The 24,189-nt window shown below is 46.2% G+C and overlaps 1 protein-coding gene and 1 pseudogene across 1 annotated transcript in view; both read right to left on the reverse strand.

The window, feature by feature from the left end:
• LOC116830653 (E3 ubiquitin-protein ligase TRIM11-like) overlaps positions 1–24,189 on the reverse strand; it is a 394,044-nt gene that overhangs the window by 326,682 nt on the left and 43,173 nt on the right. The gene's annotated exons all lie outside the window — the stretch shown is intronic.
• LOC142047640 (zinc finger protein RFP-like) lies at positions 976–19,279 on the reverse strand (annotated as a pseudogene).

The raw sequence follows: 24,189 nt of genomic DNA on the forward strand, positions 1-24,189 counted from the left end.
CCCAAGCTTCTCTCTTCACTCTTGTTTTACTTTATTTTCACCTTTTCCCATTTCATTTCTCTCCCTTCTGGTTAAACCTGCCCTGTGCCTGACTCTCCGCTCCCCATAGCCACCTCTTCTTCATCCAGGTGACATCTCCCCACCCACAACTCCTTCCCTCCACAGCATCTCTTTCCTGATGGCCTGTAGGTCATACTCTCCAGGGCCTGGGTCTCCCTCTCCCAGGCTCCTGGCTGGTGCTGAGCCTCCAGCTTCTACCCAAGGCCTCAAATTTGAAATAATGAATTCTGTGTTCCTGCCACCCCCAAATCTGCCTGTTCCCAGACCAGCCGTTAGTTGTACCCCCTACGCAGCTTCACCTCTGCCTGTCCCCAGCCCAGATGTTAATTCTACCCCCAAAACCCACATCACTTCTGTCCCTAGCCCCTCCTTCAGTTCTGACTCTGCAGCCCCATATCTGCCCCTCAGGGCCCCTTTGCTGCTTCTGCAGCTCCAGGGGTTCAACCCCCCCACCCCCTCTCATCACTGGTGCTACAGGGAGAGATGGAGGAGGAGCTTCCTGGTGACACTGAGACTGGGCCAGAGGCTGGGTAGATGGGAGTCCTCCAGCATCACAGAGATTATGACGACTGTGGCTAGAAAAGCCCATATTTTCATGGCTGTTTCTCCCCTCCCCATTGTTTCAGTGACACTGTCTGACTCAGGATCCCCAGAGTCCTTCTGGACCATAGAGGACAGTGACTAACAGGCTGTGCAATCGCTGGAGTAGTGGGATTAGATTCTCCATTTCAATCACTTCCTGCTCTCTATGGTTTGACAGTCCCCAGAGACCACCCCACTGAGCGCATAGGGTCATAGAGACTGTACAATAGAAAGTTGCTGGAAAAGTCACGAGGCCTCCAGGGTCTTAGAGCATACAGTTTGAGGGGCTGATTTCAGGATACCTAGGTTTATTTCGCAGCCCCCCACCCTGTCTCAGGCACACGGTCTGAGCCCAGATCCTGGTCCCAGCACCTGGAGCCAGGGTTGGATTCTCTCCTCAGGGACGGAGCCCGGCGGGAAAGTGAAGATCGGGGCCTCGTCACCAGCATTGATAAATGTCACCTGCCCCCAGTCACAGTCCAGACAAACCCGGATCCTGCTAGGGGCCCGGCTCAGGGGCAGGGGGTTCACAGGGGAAGTGAGAGCCTGGAAGTGACTCCCCCACAGCCCAGATTCCCCCCTCAGGGCTACGACTGATCTGTCCCTTCCTCCTCACAGATTCTCTGGCCACCCGAATCGCCCAGCCACCACCTCCACCTCCTAGCAATGTCTCCCTGAGGTGAATCCCTCCTAGCCCAGCACACAGGGCTCAGTGTCAAATCTCTCAAGGTTCTTAGGCAGATCCTGCCGTGTGTTTCCGCGTCTCACACTTCTCCAGTCCTCAGACAGGATGAGTTCTGGATGAGCTGTGTCTGGATCCAGAGTCACATTTACTGGGGAGAGAGAGAATCAGAGCGTTAGGGACCGAGCTCAGCCCTGGGGGAGGCTGGGACCATTTCTCACATTCCCCAGCAGCCCCGTCCTGGCTGGGACACTCCTGGATCTCAGGGAGCTCTCTCTGGCCTGGGCACCTGAGACCAAGCAGAGATGTTACTGCAGTTCCTCAGTCTGTTTAATGGGTCCCACTTCATTAGTTTCTCCTTTAATGCAAAGACTTCAGCTCCCAACTCCATTCCCAGCATTAGAGAGACAGCAAGGAAGGTGTCAAAATCTCTTAGTGAGGCAGGAGCACAGGAGACAGGCAACAGCTTTTAACCCGTGAAGCAACCTCCCTCCCCAATTCAGCCTCCACTAACAGGCTAGGGAACACAGAGGAAGGTGCAGCATTGTGGAAGAGCTGCTTAAGAGCCAGAGAGTAGAAGGTGGCATTAGGTGAGGTAACCCCATCCCCAACCTGGAGAGAAGGGAGGAGATGCCAACATCAGAGGGAAAGCATCTCCCCAATCCAGGAAGCAGTGAGCAGCTCCAGTGGGAGAGCCCAGCCCTGCCCGAAGGAAAGGCAGGATGTTGGAGAAGAGCGACAGGGAGAGCCCCTGCACCAGGGTGAAGCAGAGGGATGTGTCAGCCCTCAGGGCAGAGAACTCTGTTCAGATGCTGCTCAGGGAGAGTTATCAGTGTTGGCACTAAGGTAACTGTCAATGTTTGTGTGACGTCAGCTTGGGATCTCCTCACTGTTCACTGGGTTTATTTGTAGGGCTGTGTGTCATGGCTGCTGTTGGTGTGGTTGGTAATTTTAGCTACACTCTCATGAAGATGTTTTCACTGGAATTTTCTCACAATTTAAAGACAATCTCCACCTGCAAACTCACCCTGTCTGAATGTTCCTAGGGATTCCTCTCTTTTTGTCTTCAGTGCAGATGGCAGAGTATCTGGAGGGGGAAAGGATAAAAAAGATGAGATTTCAGGCTTTCATATTTATAACAGCATCACCACTCTGAACTCCTAGAGCTGTGTTTTAATTATGAGAGAGAAACAGACAGAGGAGCCCAGAGACACACTCAGGTATTTAATGTAAACTAATCTGAAACCATCTATTTCCTCTCTCATTCAGGCATCTCTTTGCAATGGACTCAATATCCTTACAGCCTCACATCCATCCTAGGACACACTATCTGTAAGTGAGACTTACTTTTCTCCTCCTCATCCCCTCCCACCCTTCAGACCCGAGTTGGTTTCTCTCATTCACTTACTGCCTTTAGTCATAACCTAGACCCAGATCATACAAAGACTTTGACATGAAAGTACCTTTACCCAGTTTGGTCCCTTTGACACTAATGGGATGTTGAGAGTTTGTGAAATCCTGGCTCTAATTGTGAGTAGTTGGGTCTGTTTACTCAGCATCTCTACAGTGAGCAGCATGGTAGGACCTCGTCCTCCATAGGCAGAAATAGGAATAATAATAAAATCATTTTATACATGTGGAAATTGAGGTGGGGAAAGGTTGATTCAATGTGCCAGATTCACTCCTGTGTGTGACACCCTGACACCCCAATATTCACAACTGTCATATAATTAGGATATATTTTATACAAAGTATGTCTTGTGAAGTATCATTCTAAAAGACTTGATGTGCTAGACATTAATATCTCATTGGATTGTCTGTGCTATCGTCGTGTGTGAAGTTATAAAGTTTGGTTATATATGTGTTATGGAAACATGCTATGAGGTTAGTTGAAAACACCCACCAGCAGACTTTCAGGTACTACAGTAAAAAGCCCAAACAGTGTTAATGGCTTATTGAGGAAATGCACACAAGCACAAGGATTACCCCAGGAACTGCGTACAATAGAAACCCCTCAGAGATAGCAGCACACAATGTGAACTGTTTGACCCATGTGTCAGCAAAAGAGTTTTCCAGCAAGTGGGGAGAAGATATAAAAGGGGGACAATGACATCATGAGGGTACTTCACTCTCCCTGCAACAACACACCTGGAAACATCTGAGGGGCAAGGACTAAACTGTTGTAAGTGATGGTCCAAGACTAGAAGGAACTAGCCTGTGTATGAAAACCTGGGGAAGCCAAGTCAACTTGTGCCTTAAGAATCTGTCAGCCTGTTTATCACTCAAGGTGAGGATTTGCTCATTTATCTCTAACCTATCTAGTGTGTTAAATTCAGTTTGCAGTTTTTATTTCTTTTCTAAGGTAATCTGCTTTGATCTGTTTGCTAACCCTTATAATCACTTAAAATCTACCTTTTGTAGTTAATAAACTTGTTTTGTTTATCCTAAAACCCAGTTTGTGGAATTCATAATTGGGGGCAAAAAATGGAGAATACCTCAATCTCCCTGGACATTCAATAACAGATTTAAAAGTAGCCATCCTTCAACAGAAAAAAAAACTTCAAAAACAGACTTCAAAGAGAAACTGCAGAGCTACAAATCATTTGCAAACTTAACACCATTAATTTGAGCTTGAATAGGGACTGGAAGTGGCTGGCTCACTACAAAAGCAATTTTCCCTCTCTTGGTATTGACACCTCCTCACCAATTATTAGGAGTGGACCACATCCACCCTGACTGAATTGGCCTTCAGCACTAGTTCTCCACTTGTGAGGCAACTCCCTTTTCTTCATGTGCCAATATATATTTATGCCTGTAACTGCAATTTTCACTCCATACATCTGAAGAAGTGGGTTTTTTACCCATGAAAGCTTATACCCAAATAAATCTGTTAGAGTTTCAGATGCCACCATACGTCTCGTCATTTTCCTCCACACTTAGGGAGGGAGCAAATTTCATGAGTTTACGCTGCACAGTTTTCTGTGGAGCAAAAGACAATACACTTTTGGTTTTCCACCCCAGAAGAGGGCACTGGGCAATTCCCTAGCTGAGTTTTCCCATGCAGAGCTGATCTTAGGCCACGTCTACACTACGCGATAATATCGAATTAGCTAAAATCGGTTTCATAAAACTGATATTATAAATTCGATTTCACGCGGCCACACTAGGCACAGTAATTCGGCGTTGTGCGTCCATGGTCCGAGGCTAGCGTCGATTTCTGAAGCGGATTTCTGAAGGTTGCATTGTGGGTAGCTATTCCGTAGCTATCCCATAGTTCCGCAGTCTCCCCCGCCCCTTGGAATTCTGGGGTTGAATCATTGTCGCGGGTGGTTCTGGGTAAATGTCGTCAGTCATTCCTTCCTCCGGGAAAACAACAGCTGACAATCCTTTCGCGCCATTTTTCCCTGGATTGCCCTGGCAGACGCCATAGCACGGCAACCATGGAGCCCGTTCAGCTTTTTTTTTTTTTTTCCGGCACCGTATGTGTACTGGATGCCGCGGACAGAGGCGATACTCCAGCGCTACACAGCAGCATTCATTTGCTTTTGCATGATAGCAGAGATGTTACCAGTCGTTCTGTACCGTCTACTGCCGGAGTAAACTGGCAATGAGATGATGGTTATCTCTCCCCCTCTGTACTGTCTGCTGCTATCATGAGTGCCCCTGGCTGAGATCAGCCGGGGCGCAAAAGCAAAACTGGGAATGACTCCCCGAGTCAATCCCTCCTTTATGGTTTCTAAAAATAGAGTCAGTCCTGCCTAGAATAGGGGCAAGTGTACTAGAGGACCAGTGTATCAGAGCACAGCTGCTCCGTGTCAGTATTCACAGGGTGTGCCCCTGCAACAACCCCACCGTTGCTTCCCCTCCTCCCAACCTTCCTGGGCTACCGTGGCAGTGTCCCCCCCCCCATTTGTGTCATGAAGTTATAAAGAATGCAGGAATAAGAAACAGAGACTTGTTAGTGAGATAAAATGAGGGGGAGGCAGCCTCCCGGGGCTATGACAGTCCAGGCAGGACAATAAGCGGTGCGGGGGAGAGGAGCCCAGCATGCTGCTGCTATGACAGTCCAGGCAGTACAGAATCTTTTCTTTACACAGGAAAGGGAGGGGGCTGATTGAAGCTCAGCCCCCAGTTGCTATGATGAAGACGGTTACTAGCCGTTCTGTCCTATCTACTGGGAGTGACCAGGAATCATTCCTGTTTTACCCAGGCGCCCCCATATTCAGTTAAAAAGCATTGGAGCACTCAGGGGTTCATGAGGACAGTTACCAGTCCTACTGCACCGTCTGCCACCAGAGAGGGGAGAGGAGCGAATACTGCTCTTCACTGCTGCAGCATCGCGTCTACCAGCAGCATTCAGTACACATAGGGTGACATTGAAAGAAGTCAAGAAATGATTTCTTTCCCTTTTCTTTCACGTGGTGGGGGGGGGAAGAAACTGAGGAGCTATTCCCTGAACCACGCCAGACACTGTGTTTGAACCTACAGACATTGGGAGCTCAGCCAAGAATGCAAATACTTTTCAGAGACTGCTGTGGACTGTGGGATAGCTGGAGTCCTCAGTACCCCTCCCTCCCTCCATGAGCGTCCATTTGAGTCTCTGGCTTTCCCGTTACGCTTGTCACGCAGCACTGTGTAGCCTGGAGATTTTTTTCGAACGCTTTGGCATTTCATGTTCTGTAACGGAGCTTTGATAGAACAGATTTGTCTCCCCATACAGCGATCAGATCCAGTATCTCCCGTACGGTCCATGCTGGAGCTCTTTTTGGATTTGGGACTGCATCGCCACCCGTGCTGATCAGAGCTCCACGCTGGGCAAACAGGAAATGTAATTCAAAAGTTCGCGGGGCTTTTCCTGTTTACCTGCCCGCTGCATCCGAGTTCAGATTGCTGTCCAGAGCGGTCAGTGGTGCACTGTGGGATACCGCCCGGAGGCCAATAACGTCGATTTCCTCCACACTAACCCTAATCCGATATGTTTATATCGATTTTAGCGCTACTCCTCTCGTCTGGGAGGAGTACAGAAATCGATATAAAGTGCTTTTTATATCGATATAAAGAGCGTTGTAGTGTGGACGAGTACAGCGTTAAATCGATTTAATGCTGTTTAAATCGATTTAAACACGTAGTGTAGACCAGGCCTTAGTGTCTTGTGTCTTTCTGGAGCTGGGTGTGTCCCTATCTGTGTGTGTGTTCTGGAGGAGGCTTGAGGGCTTGGCACTGCAGGACAGGGTGAGGGAGCCCAGGCTGGTGGAATAGGAAGGTTTAGTTGGACCCCAGTACTTCAGGTGGCACCCCAGAGTGAGGGACAACCCATCACCGTGGCGCAGCAAGCAGGGTCATGTGCACAACTCATTGCTCTGAGACACTGGTGGTGATTTTAAGTGAGTTTTAAGTGTGTTGGCTGGAGAAAGACCAGTTTGTTACTTTCTAATTGCTTATTTGAGGCAAGGGAAGTAGGGACAGAAAAGCAGGAAAATGACTGATAGTGCAACAGTTGCAAAATGGGAGCTCTGCAGGCAGCAGAAAATGAAAGAGCACAAAAGACATATGGAATTACAGTTTCTGCAGATGGATGCAGAAGCACCAGGCAAAAAGCTGCCTAGGAACTGAGAGACAAAGAAATGGAAGTCCAGAAGCAAGCCATGGAGGAGAAGGAAAAAGTGAGAAAGCATAAACTGGTCTTAATTGAGAGGCAGAACCAGAACCCCACACCAGGGGGCTCCACCTCTGCCAAAATCCGCAAATGGGAGCACTATGTCCTGCCTACAGTGGAACTGGGGACATTGCTGAATATTTCATCACCTTTGAGAGGCTGTGTGGGCTGCATGAGATTCCTGATGATCAAAACATGACCACTTTAATTGCAAAGTTGTCTGGGAGAGCTCTGGATATATTCAGTAAGATACCAATGGGTGACACTTCCAATTATGATAAATTCAAGAAAATAATTTTAAAACAGTTTACGATTACTCCTGAAACCTGCAGAGTAAAATTTAGAAGCATTACTCATTCCAGCCCCTCTCTTAATGTGGCATATATAAACCAAATTTGAGATTAACTGGCTAAGTGGGTAAGGGGGAAAGGTATTTCAGGCTTTGAAGGAATGTGTGATCTCATTGCTCAGGAACAGTTCTTGAATATGTGTTGTGATGGTTTAAAACAGTGTTTCTGGGATAAGAGGGTAAAAACTGTCAAAGAACTTGCTACTTTTGTGGATGAATTTGAACAATCCCAAGCACCTCTTAGGAATAAATCACAGGTAGAGGAGTGTAAGTTTGGTGTGAAGCAAGGTCCCCGCTTTGCCCCTGGGAAGAGGGAGGGTGGACAGGCAGTGATGCACCCACCCTCCCAGAGCCCTTCCTCCCATACCCATCCCAAACCACCCTTAAAAACAGGAGACCCTAGAATGTGCTTCCACTGTAATTCTACAGAGCACCTGAAATATAACTGCCCCAAATTGAAGGAAAATAAACCTTTTTTGACTTGTATTGGCTCAGTTGTCCTCAGCCCCAAGGCCCTGGAGCCAATTTGTGACTCTGCTGTTCAGTGGCTACAGGGGCCGGTGCAGACCTTGGAACAGGCTGAGGAAGTTCTGAAGCCAGCCAGTTACATCCCTAGGACAATGGCTCCCATGTGTCTTGCCCAGAGTGTCAGAGACCCAGCTTTACACTGCCCACATCCCTCTATCCCTCATCCACCCCACCCCATTCCCAGCCCTCTCAGGAACACACCTCGTGCCTGCAGCTGCTGGGGAGGAGGCACAAGAGGCTCCCTTGCTAGAGGGATCCCTCACCGTATGGAAGGGGCTTTCTCCTTCCCTGCAGCCCATTTGGACCAGACTAGCTGCTGTACGGGACCAGAGCCCAGTGAGGGGCTGGATCCAGCTTTAACAAGTGCCCTTTAATTTACAGTCCTGACCTTTAGACCCCTGGGGCCTGGTTCTCAGAGGGATTGGGCACCTGCAGCTCCACTGACTCCACCTGCAGCTGTGGAGGCTGCACAGCTCTGGAGAACCTGCCCTGCAGTTCTCTAGCTGGGAGAGAGAAACTCAGGTACTCCAAGTTAGGCCATTTTGCTCAATTGGAGCCTTAATATTGTGACCTTTGGCAAGTCATGAATTAATGGGAGACATCCTGGTGTCTAGGCCCTGCTACATTTGTCTACTTTCCACTAGTTATTATGTTCAGTATTGAGAATTGGTACAAGAGTCATGCATAAATTTGGCCAGATTGAGATTGTGCGTTTGTACCGACTGAGCCTGGTGAGCCATTTGCTTGACATAAGGGAAACGTTGCCTGAAGCGATCTTGTTATTAAGTGATGTGTCCATAAGTTGCTAGGGGGGAGGGATAGCTCAGCAGTTTGAGCATTGGCCTGCTAAACCCAGGGCTGTGAGTTTAATCCTTGAGGGGCCATTTGGGGATTGGTCCTGCTTTGAGCAGGGGGTTGGACTAAATGATCTTCTGAGGTCCCTTCCAACCCTAATGATCTATGATTCTATGTGGGACAAAGATGTTTTGACCACGCAAAGTGCTTAAGGACAACAGACACCCAAAATGTAGCGCCAAGGACTAGTTAGCAAAGTCCAACCCCTCCCATGCAGAGACAAGGGTCAAAGTGACCTATGTATAATCAGTGGTAATACCCCAATCAGAAAAGAGAATAACAACATGGAACTGGCTGGGACAGCAAAAGCCCTGAAAATTAAGAAGTTCATGCATGTGTATTGTATGAGCTTTATAAGATACTTAATAGTCATAATACTCAAAGAGGATTGGAAAAGAACTAATAAATATATTAGCTGGCTGTGTATAATATATCAGCCATGGTAAGGGTAATGAGAGCTTCATAGGAGAAATCCACCGTGATCCACCTATGGCCCAGGAGAAGGCAACTGGCCAGTATGTCTTTCGGTATGTCTGTCATTTCATACTTTCGTAGTAATTGCAAAGCATCTTTTTGGTACAAACAAAGGTTTCAGATAATGAACTGAGTGACTTGGATTCCAAGTGTGTAGCATTCTCACCCGACAATTAAAGAGAAGCATAATCTAATTATGAACCAATAGGCTAGAGACATTCTCCTCCAACAGTCTCAGAGGCTCATCCCAATTTCCCATTCTAGATCCCTTCTAGGTACCTTTGAACTTCCTCAGAGTTTCCATTAGAGCAACAGTTTTCTGGGAGAAATCACTGAGTCTCTTGTCCTGTTTAGGAGAAATCTCCACTGGCTGCTGGAACTTCCCTTTCTCACACCTGGACAGAAACAATGTCACATGGTTATATTTCATTTAGTGATGCATTATAAGTTCTTGTCAGTCAGTGGCTTCTCTAATGGGCTGGGAGTTGGAATTCCTGGTGACCAGGGCCCCAGCAGTGAGAGGCCCATATTCTATCCCCACTATCCTGAGGAAGTCAGCCCTCAGGGATATGACATCTCTGGACAATACTTGACATCAGTCTTCCCCACTGTATGGGAAATTCCAGAGTCTTCTGTAGAAGGGTGAAAACCTCAGGATGAAGTTGATCAGAGAAATTTGTATCCAAGATGTGACCTTCCCCACACATTTTACTGTAGAGCCCTTGTGAGATGCGGCGCTAATATCATCTCCAAGCTCTTTTTCAGCATTGTGAATTGTGATGGGGAGTGAGAAAGAGACATGTACCTGCTCAGGGCGCTTCTGACATCCTAGAGGAGAGAAAGAGAGAGAGAGTATTTCAGTCCCAGCTGACATACACTTAACATTCCAAAGAAGGGATTTTGCAAGTATGGGGAAAAGAGGCTCTGCCCTGGCTCCATGTTCGCTGAGCTAATGGGGCTTTTCCATCTCTAACATCTGTGCCTGTCACTCTGCAGTGAATAGTAAATCACATGTCAGGAATGCACATGCTGAGTTACACTGGGATCTCTGAGTGCTGGAACCCAGTGCTTATAATTTAGGAGCTGTCCTGTCCCTGTGTGGAGATCCTGGATGCTTCTCACTCAGTCTCACCTGCAGGAATTCACTCACTGGCTTCTGACACTTCCCCTCCAGCTCACTGATCAGCTCATTGAGATGGGAAATCTGCTCGGAGAGTTTAGTGGCATTTTCATTCTGTATTTCCTCTATCTCCTTGTCCAGCTTTTCCAGCTGGGCCAGCTGGAGCCTCTCTTGTTCCTCCAGGAAGTGCCGCAGTTGCTGAAATTCGGACACAATCTTCTGCCTCTCGGTTTGTGTCTTTCTCTATAAACAAAAATAGGGAAAGAGCTGGTCAGAACATGGCTGGAGCCTGGGGTCCCTTCACAGAGTGCTGAGCAAAGCAGGGGGCACCCTAAAAAAGAGGGGGGGTTTTGGGAAAAATTTGATATTTGATATTTCAAAAAAAGCATCAAAGTAGTTGTCATGGGAAAAAATCAGAATTTTGTTAGACTTCCTTACACTCCACTACACACTCTTCCCCCGTTTTTCTGTTCTCTTTATTATCCCCACCTAAACCAGGGGGGAGTCCTACTAACATAGATCGAAATAATGCGGGGAAATCAGATCCTGTCATGTATTGCAATAAATTTATGTTTTATTATTGATATATTCTTTGGAGTTATATGTACTTGATTCGTTTTTTTCCTTATATATACATAAAAATAGTGTACGTTGTGTAATTTGTTGGGTTTTTTTTAAGTTCAGATAACTGAGATAAGGGGCAGGATGAAACGTAACCAACTGAGTGGAGCACAGAAACATAAATTGGCAGAAGAAAAGAAACAAAAAACTAGTGAAATTTTCCAAAATCTTCCAAAGCTCACATCATTTTTCAAAGCGAATCCCTCAGAAGCAACATCTTCTCTCAGTAGCACAGACATTGTTCCAAAATCTGTAGGTTTTTCAGATACTGACCCCTCCTCTGTTGGTGAAACAAACACCATTCCAGAACATGTGGCTGTGTCAGAGACTGTAACTGATCATCCTACTCCTGGTGGTAGAACAGACATTGTTCTAGAAGATGTGGATGTGTCAGAGACTGAACCTGCTCATGCTGTAAATAATGTGTACTGTTTTGATTGCAAACTTTTTGCATATAAACCTTCAACATCCCGGATTGCTGCAGATGGATTTAGTGACTGGCGGAATACTGTTTTAACTGAACAACTCACAGAGATTCAATGTTGACATATTTAAATCAAAGACAGGGCTTTGGATTGACACAAAAACTGGAAGGACAAATTAAAGGGGAGCGCGAATACTGGCAACATGTCTTGCAGCATGTTATAGCTGTTGTTCAAACATTAGCTGAACATGGTCTGCCTTTCTGGGGATCAAATGACACATTTAGATCATTGCAGAATGGAAATTTCTTGGGATTGTTGGAGCTTGTGGCTCAGTTTGACCCATTTTTAGCAGGCCATATCTTAAAACATGGGAATGCCGGCAAAGGTAACCTATCATACTTATCCAAGACAATATCTGATGAGCTCATTGGTCTAATGAGTGACAAAGTTCGTTCAGGTATTGTGGATGAAATACGTACTGCTGTGTACTTCAGTTTATCTGTCGACTCTACACCTGATCTTTCACATTTTGATCAATTGAGTATTGTACTAAGATATGTGTCTCCCACAGATGGAAAACCAGTTGAATGATTTATAACGTTCCTCAATTTGAAAAGCCACACTGGTGAAGAAATGGCAAATCAAGTACTGCATTATCTGTGCCAAGTTTGCAAAACAGATTTCTCAAAGTGCAGAGGTCAATCTTATGACAACGCTGCCAACATGTCCGGTCATTATCAAGAAATGCAGAAGAAGCTTTTAGAACAGAACAAATATGCCATGGTGCCACACACTCTCTATCTTGTTGAGAACAAGGACAAATGGGTCAACGGACATAGGAAGTTTAATTTGAATTAGATTGAAAGGTTTTAACCATTAAGGAGGTGAATTCGGAACAGCCTTCCAAGGGGAGTAGTGGGAGCAAAGACTAGCTGGCTTGAAGGACTAAGCTTGAAAGTTTATGAAGGAAGGTAGTATAGGATAGTTAATTGGCAATCAGTCTTGGATTATCAGCAGATCAAGTTCTGCTCAATGGTCTGGTGATGGGATGTTGGATGGGATGGGATCTGAGTCTGCAGAGAATCTTTTCTCGAGTGCTGGCTGTGAGTTTGCCCACATGCTCAGGGTTTAAGATCACCATATTTGGGGTCGGGAAGGAATTTTCCTCCGGAGCAGATTGGCAGAGGCCCTGGAGGTTTTTCACCTTCCTCTGCAGCGTGGGGCGTGGGTCACTTGCTGGTGGATTCTCTGCAGCTTGAGGTCTTCAAACCACAATTTGAAGACTTCAATAACTCGGATTGTTATAGAAGTGGATGGGTAGGGCTCTGTGGCCTGCTTTGTGCAGGAGGTCAGACTAGATGATCATATTGGTCCCTTCTGACCTATGAGTCTATGAATCTATGATTGTTGTCCGGTGGCAGTAAGGTTTTTCTCAACGGTCCAGTTACTTTATACATTTCTCTCTGCCTCAACACACTGATGGGAAGTTCTTAAAACATATTTGGGCAACGATCATGTGTTGAAATCTCTTTCTAATACTCGCTGGGAGGCACATGCAGTGGCAACAAGTGCAATTCTGGAGTCCTACTCAAAGACTGTGGCTGCATTAGAAAGTATAGCTGAAAACCAATCACAAAAGGGAGAAACTTTATGAGAGGCAGAAAACATTGCAAACAAGATGCAAGAACTAGAGTTTGTATTCATATTGACCATGTGGAATGAAGTTTTACAACACTTTTACCACGCAAGTCAAGCTCTCCAAGAAAATGAATTGGATTTGAAAACATGTGCAGACCTCTGCCAATCATTAGCAGATCACTTACACACTTTGAAGAATGATTTTAAAAGATTAGAAGACATATCAAAAGATATCTTGCCTGATACTAACTTCAAAGAAACCCAGTCCCACAAGCAAATCAGGAAAAAACAAGCAAATGATAGCAGTGCAACAGAAACAGCATTGAATCTTAGAGACAAATTTCACATATCTACTTACTACGCTATAACTGATACACTTGAAGCTCAAATGAAGAGGAGAGGTGAGATTTTCTTTTCTAAATGATATGGGCTTATCTGACAAACAATATTCACAGGGTTCCCAAAAGCTAGTTGACTCATACCCTGTTGACTTGAACATGAATCTCTGTGGAGAAGTACGGCAGTTCCACTTTTATGGGTGCAAAGTTTAATGAAACAGGAAAAATGAAGTTCAGTCACATTGATTTCCATGACATAATATTGAAAGACGGAATACAATGTGTATTTCCAAATGTAGAAGTCGCACTACATATTTTTCTAACATTGATGATTACTAACTGCTCTACAGAATGCTCTTTTTCTCAGCCGAAAAGAATAAAAAACCCTCAGAGAACAACAATGTATCAGGACAGACTTGATTCACTTTCCCTATTGTGTATGGAAGCGGACATGCTTCGTCGAGTCAACTTCGATGAACTTATCCAGAATTTTGCAATCAGAAAATCTAGAAAGAAGCTATTTTAATTTCAGCATACATGTAAGTTTTTTGTATCATTTCAAAAAAAAACTATTTTACGGTATAGTATTGTTTTTATTTTGAATTACATATGGGAGTGGCACCATAATCTTTTCAGTGCTTAGGGCCTCTAAAGGTCTTAATCCGGCCCTGTTGCTGAGTGTGCAGGAGGGAGAAATTCTTTGTTAATTCTATAAAAGCAGCAAATTGTCCTGTGGCACCTTATAGACTAACAGACGTTTTGGAGCATGAGCTTTCTTGGGTGAATACCCACTCGTCGGATGCATGCCCTTTGTAAATTCTAAATCATCTGACACTGAACAACATCCTGTGGTTACTAGAGAGAGGGGTTTCTCACACCTTTCAACGTTTGCATGTCTGACATGGACAGTGCATTATCGAGAGCCTTGGAGACACAGATCCAAAGCAGCAGGAGGCAGGACTCAGCATTAGAGCTGGGTGACATTTTCTGCACTAACATTTTTTTCCAGGGAAAATACAGATTTGTCGACATTGAAACATTTTATGAATTCCTGTCACTGTCACCAGTTGTTTTGTTACAAAAAGAAATAAATGAAAAATCAAAACATTTTCTTGTTCTTTTTTCCCCAGGATTTTATAATGCTCTAAACTGAAACAAAACATCTTTGATTCAACCTATTTTTTGTTTAATACCCAGCCAGTGAAAAAGTCTGGTATGTGCTGAGCTCTACTCAGAACCACGTTAACAGAGACCTGTGGGGAGAAAAAAAACAAATGAAACTATAACACAAAAATCTGTAGACTCAGGCAGAGAGCTCTGCATTGGATACATTCAGTTCACATTGGGAAAAAAATTATTACAGCTACAAAAGCTGGAAATTAATTCATTAATAGAAACAAAAACTTAGAATCCAAAGAGCATCATGTTGCCCTTTTCTAGGGAGAGGATTTTTCAGGCCCTCTGTATGGATGTGTGCGCACATGCACGCGCGCGCACGCACACACACACACACACACAGAGAAAAAGTTCACATTCCCAAAAGCCACAAAGCAATCATTCACAAGAGTGACATGTGAGGGAAATAACCCGGAATAAAAGAAAAACTGTAACTAAAGAGAAACTGACTTAAGAAATAAGGAGGATGTGAGCTGTAGTGAAAATAAGAAAATCAACATCTCTGGACAGCACCCTCAGGCATACAAGGTGAATGACAGAAATGGAGAAATTGTCAGAGAACAAAGAGACTGTAAACCAGAAGGGAGTGGAGGGATAGAACCCAACACATCACATCCAGGAATATGTGGCTTTATTTAAGCTGGAGCTCAGAACAGTAAACAAAGATTGCACAAGAGAATTAATCAAGACAAAAGTAAACGTCCTCCAAACTTTGGGCTGACAGAGGCAGAGAACTGTGAAATGAGGAGTGAACATGTAACAGTGGGGGGTTGTTTTAATGGGTTGGATTTTCTAATTGAAAATTCTCTTATTTCATTCATGTTAATTGTTACCTATGAAGTGAGTTTAATTAAGGTAACAGTAGTTAATATGCAGTAGATAAAAATAATAGTTTACAGTAGTTTATGGCAGTGGTTTTCAACCTGTGGTCCGTGGACCCAGACAATGTCTAAGAGGTTTGCAAAAGACTTCGACTGAAAACTGACTGAACAGAATTCAAATATACACACAATCGATTTCCAAAGGAGTCCACACCTCCATTTGAAATTTGCAAATGCAAAAAGGTTGAAAACTACTCATTTATGGTCTAAGCCTAAGTAGTAATTCCTGCAAAAAAAACATAATTTTTGATTTACTGGTGATTATTCCCCACTGAACAGATTTCTGCTTTACCCCAAATTGATTGAGATAAAACATAATTTGGCCTCTAGATTGCCTCAGCCTCTCCTTATTGCTCTGATTCAGAACGTCCCTCCATCCGGCTTCTTACAACTGCAGGTTAATAAGGACAGGCACCTACTAGATATTCCTCTCTTCTCTTCTCTCCGCTCACTTTACATCCCAGCAGCTTTTCTCTCTCTTCCCTCAGAGTCTTCAAATGGACCTGAATCTTTTCCTGAAGAAACAGAAAATGATTTGAGTGGTGTTATTTTTAGTTTTAGGAGTGGGCGGATGGAAGGGGGCTTTTCCAACACAAACACTCCAGAGATGACTGAAGAATCCAGTAGGTTTATATCATCAGAGATATTAAGGAAGTAGAGTCGTATTAATGGACACTGGGAGTGTTTTATTTTCAGACTCTTTGACGTTGTTTGACCTGGTTACTCCATTAATTTACACCAACAGGAAACTGGCATCACATACTTGGACCTGGCGAGTGGGGGGGGGGGGGGGGGTTGTCACAACCTTAGAGGTTCCCCTGGGGAAGGCAGATGAGCAGTGCATGTTGTTAATGCTGTTGCAAAGCATCACAAAGCATTTTGAGGAGGGTCAAAGGCATGAGTGTAGAGTGGAAGATTCCTTTGCAGGCTGTGAGAGGCCAAAGGAGGAGGGAAAAAGAGTGCAGAGAATGGGTTAACTCAACACTGCAGCTAGCAAGCTTGGTCTGACAATAAGACGCTGGCCCCAGTCCAAGGTCACAGTGCTAGATGAGAAGTTTCTCTCTCACTCAGCCACAGCCAGCCATACAAAAAGAAAAAGTACATTGAACCAGGGCTGCAAAAATAAAAAACACATGTGAAATAACGAGGTGGGGAGCAGAGCTTTGCGTCCCTGGAGCCGTTGTGTTTTGGGAAAGAGAAGAAGCCCACAGAAAGCTGGTTTGGACTGGCACAAAGAGCACCAGGAACAGAGGTCACAAAATGGAATACCCGCAAGGGAACCCAGGACTTAAAATCCTCCTAAGAGCTGGAGCAATTTGGAGATCACAGTGGACCGTGGACGACCTGTGCGCACAGGACAGAACTCCCGTCCACCCTTCCCCCTCTTCTTCTTATGTTACACCCAGGCCTGGCCAGCCTCGGGTAGTAAGTGTGTGAGTATAAAAGTGGGTTAGGGCTTGGAGTACTAACAGTTTCTTCCATCCTCTACGTAGTCTGGGGAGTACCCATCACTCTCCACTGTTATTTTATTATTTTATTAATAAAGCTTCATAACTTAGACACTTGGTGTGTTCTGTCATCTCCTCCCAAACAATCCTGCAGCCTCAGCCTAATCACCTGACGCCTCAAGCAAATTGGTAACTAAAATCTGTCACAGGGGGAGTTCACGGGGGAGGGGGATGGAGGAAAGGAGAAGGCAGGTGGCGGGGGGGGGGCCTCACGAGGGAGGAGGTGGAGGAGAGGACGGATGCGGTGGGGACCTCCAGAGAGGGGACGTGGAGTGGAGGAGAAGAGCGACTCCCGAGGCAGCGGTGGGTGGAGGGGGCCTCAGGGAAGGGGCAGAGCAGGGATGGGAAGACGTGGAACACAAGCAGTGTCACCACAGCCCAGGCGTCCAACAGCGGGTTAGTGGTGACTGCACCAGGGGAGGCTTAGGCTTAGTCTCCCCTAGCATATTATACCCGCTGACTATGGGAGACTGGGCGTAGTCTCCTAGTGCCTGCTGCAACACAAGCACCTAAAACATTCCCCATAGAAAAGTGCAGACACCTAAGTCTGTACCAGAAAAAATGGACAGTATTGAAATCTGGAATGGTGACCACCCATGATGATCTAACTATCGTGATTGCCAGTGTATGCAAACACAATGCTCTTTACTTGTCCCCCACTCCAACCCCTGGTCATTTCTTTATCTACCTGCTGCAGATTGTCTTCGTTAGACTCTGACTGTGAGCTCTTAGCCTGACTTGCTGTACGGTGCCTCGCACAATGGGTCCCTAATCCCTCACTGGGGCTCAGAGATGCTACTGTAATAGAAATCAGTACGTTCTATTGATTATGAATTATTATTATTGTTATTAATGTCAACATGGAAACTTTATGGGCACTGAAATCTATGGCCAAAATTTCCAAACTGAAATTTTCAGGACTGGGACTCTCTCTCCGTGGCCTCAGGAAACGTGGAAGAGGGATGAAGCCGGTCACAGGGTGGTTGGCCCTATAAAGGGAGAGGGGTCTCTGCCCCACCTGTGACATTGCCAGTTCTCCTCCCCAGGTGGGGAAAATGGAGAAGTGGTGGCCAGGAGGGTCATGTGATTCAATCATGCCTGGGGTTGACAAAACAGAGGCCTATGGAGAGCCGGAGGGAGGAGGCCTGTGGAGAAGGCAGAGGAGGCCTTGGAGCTTCCATGGGGGATAAGGCTGAACTTCAGACTGGAAGTCCTGCGAGTCACTACTGAGAGAGCAGGGGGGTTACTGGCCACAGAAAGGCACTGTGGTTTTTTTCTGGGAACCTCAGAGGGAAACTGAGGCAGATCCCCAGGCCACGAGGGGGCACTCTGAAGCCAATGACCCTGCTACATGCCACATTGCTCTGCTGCCCCCTCCAACCCAGTCCCTGCTTCCTGCATCAGACAGATTTGCTAGGCTGTGCAGGATGGGAGCTCCATTCCAGTCCCCTCCTACGTCTCATGAGGGTGCAGCACAGCTCCCTTGGTTCCTGCCTGGCTGAGAAGCTCTGCAGGAAAATTATGAAGGGGATGTGGGCCAAGAGGACAGCCCCGGCTACATCCTTCATCCTTCTGCTCCCTCAGCCCCAAGGGCAGGAGCAGCACGGACATGGTGTTAATAGCTTTGGGAGATGATGGCAGTAGGGAAGAGCAGAGAAGGGGGGTCACTGCCCAGGACTCCACATATAGGGAGTAGGAGGGGTGGTGTGTGGGTTACTCACTCTCCCCTGTATGCCAGCATGTTAGCCTTAGCATATTTTATTTAAGGCCACACTTCTCCACCTGCACAAGCCTTTGGAGGATTCCCAGTTGCTGGGAAACCTACTTAGGCCTGAAGTCTCTTGTTCCTCTCCAGTGCAGGCTCATTGTCTGGGGCTCAGGGAAACCCTAATGCTGGGGGAAAGTGACTTTCCAAGGCCTTATCTGGCTATAAAAATAACAATTGGTCACTTCCTACCTTGAATTCTTCGGCAGCTTCCTCTGCAGGAATGACGGTGTGATCTCTGTGCTCCTTGGATCTGTCACACACCAGGCAGATGGGGATTTCATCCTCTTTGCAGAACAGTTTTAGAGGCTCCTTGTGTTTCTCACACAGTCTCTTTGTTTCTGGTTCCCACCCTGACTGCAACCTGAGTTCTCTGGCTGCTTCCACAATATTCCTGAGCTGCCTGTTCAGCCTGAGGTTCCTCTGGGGAAAGAGCTTTCCACATTCCGGGCAGGAGACATCTGTATCAAATCCCTCCCAGCACTGGGTGATGCAGGCTCGGCAGAAACTGTGATCACAGTCTAGAGACACTGGATCTTCAAAATACTTCAGACAGAGGGTACAGGTGATTTCATCCTGGAGCGTTTTTGCTGGATTCGCAGCAGCCATGGCTTCTAGTGCAGGAAAGAGACCAGAGAGGAGTTTAGTTTTACTTCCTTCTGCTCAAAATGGGCTGACTGAACGTTGCCTAGTCATTAGGCATTTCCTTTCTGGGTGTGGACTCCTATTGGTTTTCTTTTGTGGACTGTAAAGAACCTTTGAATGAAGTGTAATGAGCAGGGCCCTACCAAATTCTCCACTCTGAAAAACGCCTCATGGAATGTGAAATCTGATCTCCCCCATAAAATCCATCTATTGTTGGGGAGAGGTAGGGCAGGAGGCACCCCAGCTGGGAGCTCCTACCATGTGCCGGGTGCCAGCTGCTAGTCCCGGACCAGTCTGAAGAGGGATAGGTCTTTATATTCCCCTGCAGAAGCCACTCCTGAAGCCAGCTCAGACCCACCTCTGGGAACCTCTCCCGGCTGCAGGAAGCTCTGGGGCTGCTGGCTGGGAGCCCAGCTCTGAAGGCAGTGCACAAGTGAGGGTGGCTGTCAGCCCCTGAAAAGGGCAGAGAGGCTGTGGCCCCAGCTGTCAGTCCCTAACCAAGGTAGAAAGCTGCCAGGAACACCCCACCACCACCACCACCACCCTGCCACCCTGACTTCTGCCCTGCTGCTGGTGGTGTTGCTGGCTCTGGCTTTAGAACTGGGTGCCTGGACAGCAGCCAATGTTCTCCGGCCATCCAGCTCTCAAGACGGAGCCCCTGCCAGCAGCAGCACGGAAGTAAGGGTGGCGATCCCACAACTCCCCTACAATAGCCTTGTGATCCCACACACACACAAAACCCTCTTTTGGGTCGGAACCCCCCACAATTACACAACCATAAAAATTTCAGTGGTAAATACCTGAAACCATGAAATTGACTATTTTAAAAATCCTATGACCATGAAATTGACCAAAATGGACCCGGAATGGGGTAGGGACCTAGTGATGAGTCCAAATTGGCATTAACTCCTCCAGCATATTGCAGATACCCCACTGCCATGCAGCCTGCCCTGTTCTTTAGTCACTCAGGATATGGCTACACTGGCACTTTACAGCACTGCTACTTTCACGCTTAGGGGTGTGAAAAAACACACCCCTGAGTGCTGCAAGATACAGCGCTGTAAAGCCTCGGTGTAATCGGTGCCGCTGCGCTGGGAGCGTGGCTCCCAGTGTTGCAAGCTACACCTGTAGAGGATGTGGTTTACGTGCAGCGCTGGGAGAGCTCTCTCCCAGCGCTGGCGCTCCGACCACACTCACACTTCAAAGCGCTGCTGTGGCAGCGTTTTGAAATTTCAAGTGTAGCCATACCCTCAGTTGTAAAAATGAGAGCTGGTCAAAAAAAATTTTAAAGGAACAATTTTTCTGTTGGAAAATGTCATTTTGTTGACATTGAAACTTTCCATGGGAATGTTTCCACATGGATGATTTTTTTCCATTAAGCATTTCAATAAGGTTTGTGATGCTGTATGGAATACATGGGACACTTTCTGATATTACTGATACCTATATAATAAAAGTGCAATGAATCTTACCAGATATACTGTGTAAGGTATCAGTGAGAAAGCTACAATTTGCTAAATAAGATCACGTTTATATGTTTGTGTCATCTTTGTATCGAGAGTTTAAAATACATGTGATGTATCTGTATTTCAAACTTGTGCTGTGTATCTGGGTGCAGGACCGGCGCCAGGGTTTCTGGCACCCTACGCGCCGGGCCATTTTGTCGCCCCGCGCGTGGGTCTCGTGGCTCTGGTGGAGCTGCCGCAGGCATGCCTGCGGCAGCTCCACCAGAGCTGCGGGACCAGCGGACCATCCGCAGAAATGCCTGCAGCAGGTCCACCAGAGCCGTGGGACCAGCAGACCGTCCACAGAAATGCCTGCAGCAGGTCCACCGGAGCCGTGGGACCAGCAGACCGTCCGCAGAAATGCCTGCGGCAGGTCCACCGGAGCCGCCTGCCGCCCCCCTGGCAAAATGCCGCCCCCGTCCCATAATGCTGGCGCCCTAGGCGACTGCTTAAGTCGCCTAAATGAAAGCACCGGCCCTGTCTGGGTGGCACCCCCAGAGAGATTGATATCAGCACTGCCTACCCTGTTCCATGGCCCATCAAGGGCCATCAGCAGTACAATGGATCCATTGAAAGAGGCCAGGGGCTACACTGTATGAGTCAGCAAGACATGGAGGGGCATGGCTATGGAAAAGAATTCTAAGGCTTTTCCATGTGCTTTGAAGTTTCTGTTTGGGACACAGGAAGTACAAGCTACATGGCAAAAAGAATATAAAAAGCAGCTGCATCATCTCCATTTTGTCTTCAATAATCCTGCTTCCTACCTCTGGAGCAACTTTTCTACAAACTGAAGCTCTGAACAAAGGACTGAATGACCTATCTAAGCTGTGCATGTGTTTCAGAGGGACTCTAGAGACAGCAATCTCACCAATACTGCTAAGAACCTGATATATGAACTTTGAATTCTTATGTATGCACCTGATTGCTTTACCATTTAACAGCTCTCTCCTTGTTCTTTTCTTTTCTAATAAACTTTTAGTTTTGCACACTAAGGGATTGGCTGGCAGCCTGGTATTTTGGGTAAGATCCAAACTAATACTGGCAATGTGGCTGACCCTTTCGGGTCAGAAGAATATTTTCTATAGTGAGCAGAGTTTCAAATAACTTCTCACTGTACTGGATCTAAGTGCTGATTGGGAGCCAGAGAACTGGAATGCAATAAAGGGGGCTCTGTGATTTCTTTTTTTCCAGATTCTTTCTAATCAGTGTGGGGGATCAGGAGCACAGTTTGTGACTGGTTGGTGAGTTTAACTTCAGTGTTATCCACCAGTTATGTAAGAATCTGCTCTCCTTTTCAACCTGCCCTGACTGTGGCATTTTCACCGTGGACTGCCCCAGGCTCCTTGGGTTACAAAGTTAAAATGTTCCCTTTGGTTTTTCAGTTTGAAACAACTTTGTCTCAAAGTGTATTTTACATGACATTATCGATCATAATATATAATGAAAAAGTCAAAATCAGAATAGAACTCGACAATTTTATTGAAATGAAATGTTTCAATTCACCCCAAATTATAAATTTTTCTTTAGCGTTGTAGGTTGCGGGGTTTTTTCATTCTGATTCGGTACAAAAAATAAAAATGGAATTTCTCACAAAAAGGACATTCTGGTTCCTGACCCACTCCAATGCAAAGCACCAATTCCTTCTACATGTTACTAGACATATCCAGCACACTAGCCATATAGACAGCAACATCTAAAGACCTGTGATTGAAGTCCCTTGCCCACATCTCTAGCTACTCCTCTGCACCTCCGTCATGAGATAGCCAAGGAATCCTTTCCAGGAACTACACTGCATGCAGATCTGGTCATTCCTTAGCAAAAAATATTTATTTGAATTGGAAAAAGTACAGAAAAGAGCAACAAAAATTGGGCAAAAAAAAATGATTAGTGATATGGAATGTCTTCCATATGAGGAGCGATTAATAAGACTGGGACTTTTCAGCTTGGAAAAGAGACAGCTAATGGGGGGGATATGATAACGGTCTATAAAATCATGACTGGCGTGGAGAAAATAAATAAGGAAGTGTTATTTATTCCTTTTGGTAACACAAGAACTAGGGGGCACCCAATGAAATTACTAGGCAGCAGGTTTAAAACAAACAAAAGGAAGTGTTTCTTCACACAACACACAGTCAACCAGTGGAACTCCTAGCCAGAGGATGCTGTGAAGGTCAAGGCTATAACAGGGTTCAGAAAATAATTAAATAAGTACGTGGAGAATAGGTCCATCAATGGCTATTAGCCAGGATGGGCTGGGATGGTGTCCCTAGCCTCTGTTTGCCAGAAGCTAAGCATAGTTCTTAATGAATTGATTTGGTTCCCCTGTGAAATAAATGGAAAGATTCCCAATCATTTCAAAGGGTTTTGGATCAATCCCTAAGTGACTTAGTCAGTCACCCAGAGTGAAATTGACTTCATTCCAGCAACTGGGCTCTCTGCAGATAAAGCACAGGGGGTTAGGAAGGTGAAACACACTCCCAGAGGACTTTAGCATTAGAAAGCTGAATGCAGCCCATTTGCACTAGTTGGCAGTGCTGGGTTCCCGCATCCATGGTGCACTGAGGCTGCTTCCCCCCAGGTTCGGGGTTAAGTCAGAGTAGGGGATGCACTGGCTCTCCAGGGTGTGGGTGGGTTTCACCCAGGGGGTCAGAGCAGGAACTAGCACCCAGGGGATCCTTCGTCCTGTGCTCAAGTCGATACAGCACAATTCCTCCTGAACAGAACACAGACTCTGCTTACAAGCCCAAGGGAGGGGGAGATGGGAGAACTCATTAGGTACTGTACTGCCTGAATGTGCTAGAAACGCCTCAGTAGGTATAGGCGCCCTAGGAGATAAAGTCAGTCCAGAAATTACCTTGTTAATAAAGTCTTTCAACTTTTATCCTGAGCTGTAAATTGTCTCAAATGAGTGTCCAGGTCCATCTGTGCTCAGTGATTTTACCTCTAATGACTTTAATCAGCAGGTGAATGGCCCCCTTTGTGCTGCAGCTGATGCGGTGAGTGTGAAAGAGCAAAGATTGAAATCAGAGTTAGCCAGTGCTATCCTGTGTCAGTCCTGCTAGGAAATACCAGCCTTTGTTATAGAAACATTAATGTGTGGATGTTTTCACCATATGTTCTGGTTACGAATGAACAGCTGCACTCGGGGACAGACAGATATGGGGTGCCAGGAACACGGAACAAATTAGTGTTTGGGGAGAAGGTAGAATCCCCCACACCTGCCCCTCAGGTCCCCTCCACTCTTCCCTGATTGAATTGGCCTCGTTAGCACTGACCCTCCACTTGGTAAGGCAACTTCCATCTTTTCATGTGCTCTAATATTTATACTGCCTACTGTATTTTTCACTCCATGCATCTGATGAAGTGGGTCATAACCCACAA

This window comes from Chelonoidis abingdonii, chromosome 12 (assembly GCF_003597395.2).
Source record: "Chelonoidis abingdonii isolate Lonesome George chromosome 12, CheloAbing_2.0, whole genome shotgun sequence".
In the NCBI taxonomy this organism is placed as follows: domain Eukaryota; kingdom Metazoa; phylum Chordata; order Testudines; family Testudinidae; genus Chelonoidis; species Chelonoidis abingdonii.